This window comes from Amblyomma maculatum, chromosome 5 (assembly GCF_055883805.1).
Source record: "Amblyomma maculatum isolate TAMU_Amacu chromosome 5, ASM5588380v1, whole genome shotgun sequence".
Lineage (NCBI taxonomy): Eukaryota > Metazoa > Arthropoda > Arachnida > Ixodida > Ixodidae > Amblyomma > Amblyomma maculatum.
The window spans coordinates 161,910,123-161,916,193 of NC_139348.1; the positions used below are offsets into that span (position 1 = coordinate 161,910,123).

At 49.6% G+C, this 6,071-nt stretch overlaps 1 long non-coding RNA gene across 1 annotated transcript; it reads left to right on the forward strand.

Moving 5' to 3' along the window:
- The first annotated feature begins 2,002 nt into the window (after nt 1–2,002).
- On the forward strand, nt 2,003–3,712 carry LOC146190160 (uncharacterized). Its single transcript, XR_014707337.1, has 4 exons — nt 2,003–2,224; nt 2,294–2,396; nt 2,905–3,060; nt 3,670–3,712. It is a non-coding gene; the product is annotated as an uncharacterized LOC146190160 (long non-coding RNA).
- The last annotated feature ends 2,359 nt before the right edge of the window (nt 3,713–6,071 follow it).

Genomic DNA, 6,071 nt, shown 5'->3' on the forward strand with positions numbered 1-6,071 from the left:
ACAAATGCCTTGAATGAGAAGGAGCAACCGGTTAGGTTTCGCGACTGCGTCGCCGTCGGGATATTCTGCACAAGCGACGTCAACTGAAACACTGCTTCGTGGCGGAAGCGTGACACAGTCTGCGGAAATGCGAAGAGAGGAACGGCGATGGCTGGAGTTGTTGAGTTCGGCAGCTGGTTCTGTTGAAAACGTGAAGATTTGGTTCCGAAGGTCGTTAACTGCACCAAATTCCTGCAGAAAGTCGACACCGATGATGAGATCCCGAGAGCAGTCGCACAGAGCGTGAAAACGACGAGCGTGGACTGGCTTATCTCAACGCGAGCAGTGCACATACCCTTGGGCGTAACGAGATGACCGCCGGCAGTTCTGAGGTGCACTCACGGCCAAGGGGTAATCCCTTTTTCAGGACAGTCGCTAACCGTGCACTCATCGGCGCCTGTGTCCACTAACGCAGTGACTCTGCAACCGTCGCTTACCACAGGAATATCCAAAGAACCACGGTTACTTAATTTGGGTGCGCGTCGTCGTCGTTTCTTGGTCGGATCTTAGCTGCGGCAACGGGAGGTCTTCAGCACAGCGCCTCCCAGCGACCTCGCCCCGACGGTCGCTGGTTTCAAGTTTCCCGGCGAGGACTAGGGAATCGACCTTGTGCCTTTCGCGAGATGCCGTTAGGGGTCGGAAAGAGCGCCTCGGTGACGGTGAGTGCGACTGTCTCTGTGGACGAGCAGGAGTACGTTGGTCCGCAAGAAAGTTCTCGATTTCCGGAGGGCGTTGACCGACACGGGGCCTCGGAGAGTCCATGTGGAAGCCCTGCAGACCGAGGCGTTGGTAAAAACAATCCCGGTAAAGGTGGCCTGGCTCCCCGCATTGATAGCACAGTGGCCGCCGGTTAGGTGTGCGCCATATGCCAGCCTATTGAAAAGGCCTTCGTTGATTCTCATAATACTGCATTGGCTGCACTGATGGGAGCGAGTGGCGGCGAAATGGGAGCGGGTGGCGGCGAAGTGGGAGCAGGACGCCGTGTAATGTCGGCGTACGTGGGATGGTGGTAGGCATCAAACAGATGTGGCGTGTCGATCGCAGTAGGGCCCTGGAACGCCTGTTGCACCTCCTCGTGGAGAAGGGCTGAGATGGAGCTGAGCGCAGGCTGCGATGAGGTGCACACTTTCTGCAGCTCTTCATGCACAATCGCACGGATCAGTTCACGCAATTCATCAGGTTGGTGTCCGACAGGAGTAAATAATGCCGTGACGGCAGCAGCATGCACGGGCCGGTCGTAGGTGGTGGAACGCTGTTGAAGAATCTTTTTTATCGTTGTGGCCTCGGTAAGGAAGGCAGCCACGGTCATTGGTAGGTTGAGAGCGAGACCCGCGAAGAGCTGCTTCTTAACTCCACGCAAAAAGTGGCGCAGATTCTTTTCCTCGGGCATGGCTGGATCAGCTTGTCTGAAGAGGCGCGCCATGTCCACGACGTAAATTTGTACGCTTTCGTTCGGAAGCTGGATGCGGGAGTGAATGGCACGCTCCGCTTGTTCGCGGCGATCAACGCTAGTGTAGGCCTCCAGCAGGCGACGGCGGAACTCTCGCCATGATGTTAAAACGGTAATGTATATTGCGCAAAAAGACGAGACAAAGAGGAGAAGTGGACAACGACGGCGCATCCATCATGGTTCACCAACTCGCCCAATCAGCCGTTCTTCTAATGTTAAAAGTCCTCGCGGTTTTCAAACCAGGTGTGCGCGCTCCATCCTCGAGGCTGCAATACACCTTTCGCAGTTTCGCGGCGTCGTCCTACTGGATGAATGCAGCCGCACGTTCGAAGTGAGCGAACTAGTCCTCCACATTCTCGAAAAGGTCCCCGTGAAAAGACTTGGGAACCCTCTGGGTCTGCAGGCTATTAGCCCCGAGAGCAAACACTGGCGCCGCTGCGATCGCCGCAGTCTGACGTCACGGCAAGGACTCCGCCAGCCGGGCTGCTGCTCCTCCCGGCCGATACCGGCTCGTTTCGTTCATTTTCGCCCGCGAATAATCATGGTGACTTATTGTTCAGTGCGCAGTGAAAATCACGGAAGAAAGCCGGTGTAAGCTTCCACTTTACCCAAAGTTGTTCAAATTGAAGGAGGTTAGATTGATAAAGAACGGGGAAGCAACCGTCGGCATTGCCACTATATGTGCAGTAAGCACTTCAAAAAGGAAGGCTGTGTAGCCGGTGTACAAGATACTAGGTGAGCTGTACGTGTAGCGACGCTTTTGCGGGCTGTTTGTCAACTAGTCTATTTTTTTTTAATTATCAGTGTACAAGAACAAAGCTATTGCCAGACGCTGTTCCATCCGTCAACCTTCCCGTGCGTCCTAGCGATGCAAGGCGTTCGCTCCCGGGATCGACGAAGCGGCGGCGTAAGTAAATCAGCCATTGCTCAAACTTTCGTGTCCTCGATCTTTGTGTCAGTTGGTGCTCAGATATTTTGCTCAGTAGCGGAATGTCCAAGCTGAATCAACTGGGACCCTGCTTAAGTTTTTGTTTAATATGTATCTCACGGCAGTGGTGTTCCCGTGTTCATTCATGCCGCGAAATTTGACACAGTCCGCACAGCTGTGCTGGTCTTTTTGTTTGAATGCTGATATTTTCCAAATTTTCCAAGACCCGGGCCCAGATTCAATGCAATGCGTCCCTAAAAACAGCACTTAAGGGTTATGATGGGAATGTTTCTTTTTTTTTTTCCGGGCTCCGTGAAGCCCTGCCTTAGCTACATCTCAGACTTGTGTGCTATGCAACAAGCGTGGCTTTAAAGTGTACGTGATGTGCAGCTGCTGTGCGCTTTTCTGAAATAATGCCCAAACTTCGTTAAGGCCTTGTTTCAGCGTTTTTTGAGGTTGTAGCCTGAATCACTCTATCTGATTCCAGGTGAAAGAGGCGTTCCCGCAAAGTCGTACCAGTTCTGCGCAAACGCAGAGGCTTTGACAACACACAAGAATGGGGACAGTAGTGAAAATTCGAGCGCCGTTTCCATGGGCGATGCTGCACAACTAGAAAAGGAGGTGGAAGTTATAGATTGAGACGGTATGTTTACCTATGGATACGCTATGCGGCCACTGTTCCTTTGTGATGATTCACATTGACGTGAATGATTTTTATCAAGCATTCAGGAAAAAGAAAAACATTTATATATCCCGTACTTTCTTTAGTTCTGACCATGAAACTGAAATACATGAGTAAGCTAGAATCGTGATAAATTATCGGCTTTTGCTTCCTCACCACTACTGCTGATCAAAACAAACAATTAATACCTTAAACAATCTCTATATTACTGCAGTAAATTCGAGTGGAGAGCTTGTTACAACATGAAAATGAAGTGAGGAAACCACAAGTCATCCGTAGATACACGAGGAATATTCCTTTATCTAGCCACGTCACCAAATGCACATGAAAATACTGCATTTCAACCTTATCACTCTCAGCATAATGCTACCCTAAGAACAGAGAAGGACTGGCCTGTTTAAACAAGACCCATTTTTCATCCTCTTCACATATGGATTCAATGAGCTGTTTGTAGTATTAAACAAAACGAAAAAGTTTTCAATGCGTGACGGAAATTTAGTGATATCTCTGTATCTGTAAAGAGTGCATGGTTTAAATGGCATAATTCTGTCGTTATTTTTTTTTCTCAAGGACCAGCACACAGCGCTAACCAACGCACAGGAAGTTCTGAAGGTATGTAATACAGTTTTATACACTGTTTGCCTGTTTCACCTGCAGCTGATTTTTTTTTTTTTTGACAGAGCTTGCGCTTTTTTCTTTTCAGGGGTTACCGTGAAGGTTCAGAAGCTTTTCAAGGATGCTAGGATTCAGCTCAGCGCGAATGACATCTTCAAGCAAAAACAGCTAATAACGGTTGCAAAAATCATTGATGAAAGTGGTTTCTCTGCTTCACTAAGGCAGCGACGTGTTTCGCATGCTTTGTTCGCATAGGAATTTATGCTCCTCAGTGAAAGGGAGACTGGAAAGAAATTTGCGAATTAGCAGTGCCCCCAAGACATCCCATGCGCGCACGGCTGCGGCGCAATAGGCAGAGACGAACGGAATGACGGAAATGTTTACGACACGGTTAATAACTCATATTTCTGGCAATCAAAATGCACGTTCCTCTTGGCAAATCATGCGTAATTGCTTCTCAAAAATGCTCGACAAGTAAGATAATTCTAATAAAGTTTTAACCAGTAGCCTCTTTTAAATAAAAATCCGTGCACAAATTTCACAGCGCGCAGTCCATAACGCGCGCTCTAAGCAACGTCCACAGCAAAACGGTACAAATTTATCGCGTCGCAGGCATATAGACCTATCTTCATGGTTGGATAACATTCGTAATACAATCATGAAGAAGTGACTCCACGCACATCATCAGTTTCAAGGGACGACGCACGAAAGGCTCCTGCCACGACGACGGCACCAGCTGCGCCCGTCGCGGCGAGCGCTCGGGCACACGCGAGACTTGCGCTCACCGCGACGAGCCCATGTTTCGTGTTTTGAAAGCAAGAGAAATCATGATTAAACACTTTCTTTTTTTCCTGACACCCAATCGGTGCTGTCTGCGTTGTTCATAACGCTGTTGTTATGAGAACAATCGAGGCCGCAGACTCGAAGCTACGCGGCAACCCGGAGAAGCCAGAGCGATCGGCGCAGGCAGTCCTTGCCGTGACGTCACGTCGGGCTGACCGCCAGAGGGCGCCACTCAAACTTCTCGGGGCTAATAGTGAGCTGGCGTAGCGCCGGCAGTTTGCGTAAGAACAATAGCGGGTGTTGTCATGGCGGTCTGATGGTGCAAGCTCTGGAGGGAGTTCTCGAAGCCTCCGGCTGAAGCGGTGTACCGGAGTGTCAGTCGGTGCAGGGCTCGCGGAACGGCTGCTTGGAGGAGTTTCTTGCATGGGCTAGTCGCTCTCAGCACCTCCACCAAATTCACATAGTTCTAAAAGAAAGTCACACAGCCCTCAGAGAGGAAGGTCCAATACCTGGATCCAGGCAAGACAGTCAGGAAGTGCAGCCGCAGAACGCTACCACGAGTCCGACGTCATCGTCTTTTTCGGAGAGCCGTGCGCCACCCGGCAACGCTTGGTGGCAATATATTACTCGAACGCAAAACTATTGAGACAAGAGCAGGAAGTTAACATCTGGGGCCCGCTGTTGCCAGCAATGTTTGGTAGCGGTAAATAGCTTAGACAGGTCAGTAATATGATTGGAAGGCTGCAGGATTTCCTGTCGAACGTGATTTTTCGCACTCTACGGCAGGCTTGAATCTACAGTATTTGAGTATCTGGCACTCAGAGAGGTTCTTTTCGCTTTGACACCGCAGGCGGCATCTGGTAGAGTATACTGTACTCTGTTTCTCTACTTTACTGCTCTGTGTACTGTGAGACAGCACGAACATCGAGAACTCACGCTTCATCGTGTGTGGTGTCCTGTGTACGGGAAAGTGGGATTCAATGCCGAGTTTTGGGACTTCAGAGACCCATTGGCGAAGGCAACCACGTTGGTCCTCATTTGCCGTATAGACGGCACCTGCGGGCTGATCCGGCCGTGCTAGTCCTCACCTCAACCTCATGCTTCATATCTTCATTATAGCAACTCATTGCTGTCTTCCTTCTGAGAGTCAGCTAGACAAGTACAACTTTCGGTACTACTGCCATTAGTTTAATCACATCTCGGATCTACTTCGCTACTAGGCCTGAGTGGTTGACTTGAACGGGCATGATGTTAGCTTATGGAGCGCAGGAGTAAAGCCAGAGTTCCATAGTAAAGCTTTCACCAGAGAGACGTAATAACACAGTCATGGCTTAGCAAACTACTTCTCCCCCCGAAACACTATAGGATCTTACCCTGTGTCAGCTTGTTGTGCGCTGTACTCTGTGCTATGTTTTATTTTGACGTGTCATGCTTCCGTTCTTTGATGGATCGCTGCTCACGTGATCTTTCGAAGAATGTTTTTTGAAGAACAAAGCATATTGTAAAAATTCGCTATCAAAACATGATGCGGACCGACTGCGGATCGCTACATAATCAAGAAATCAACGCGAGAA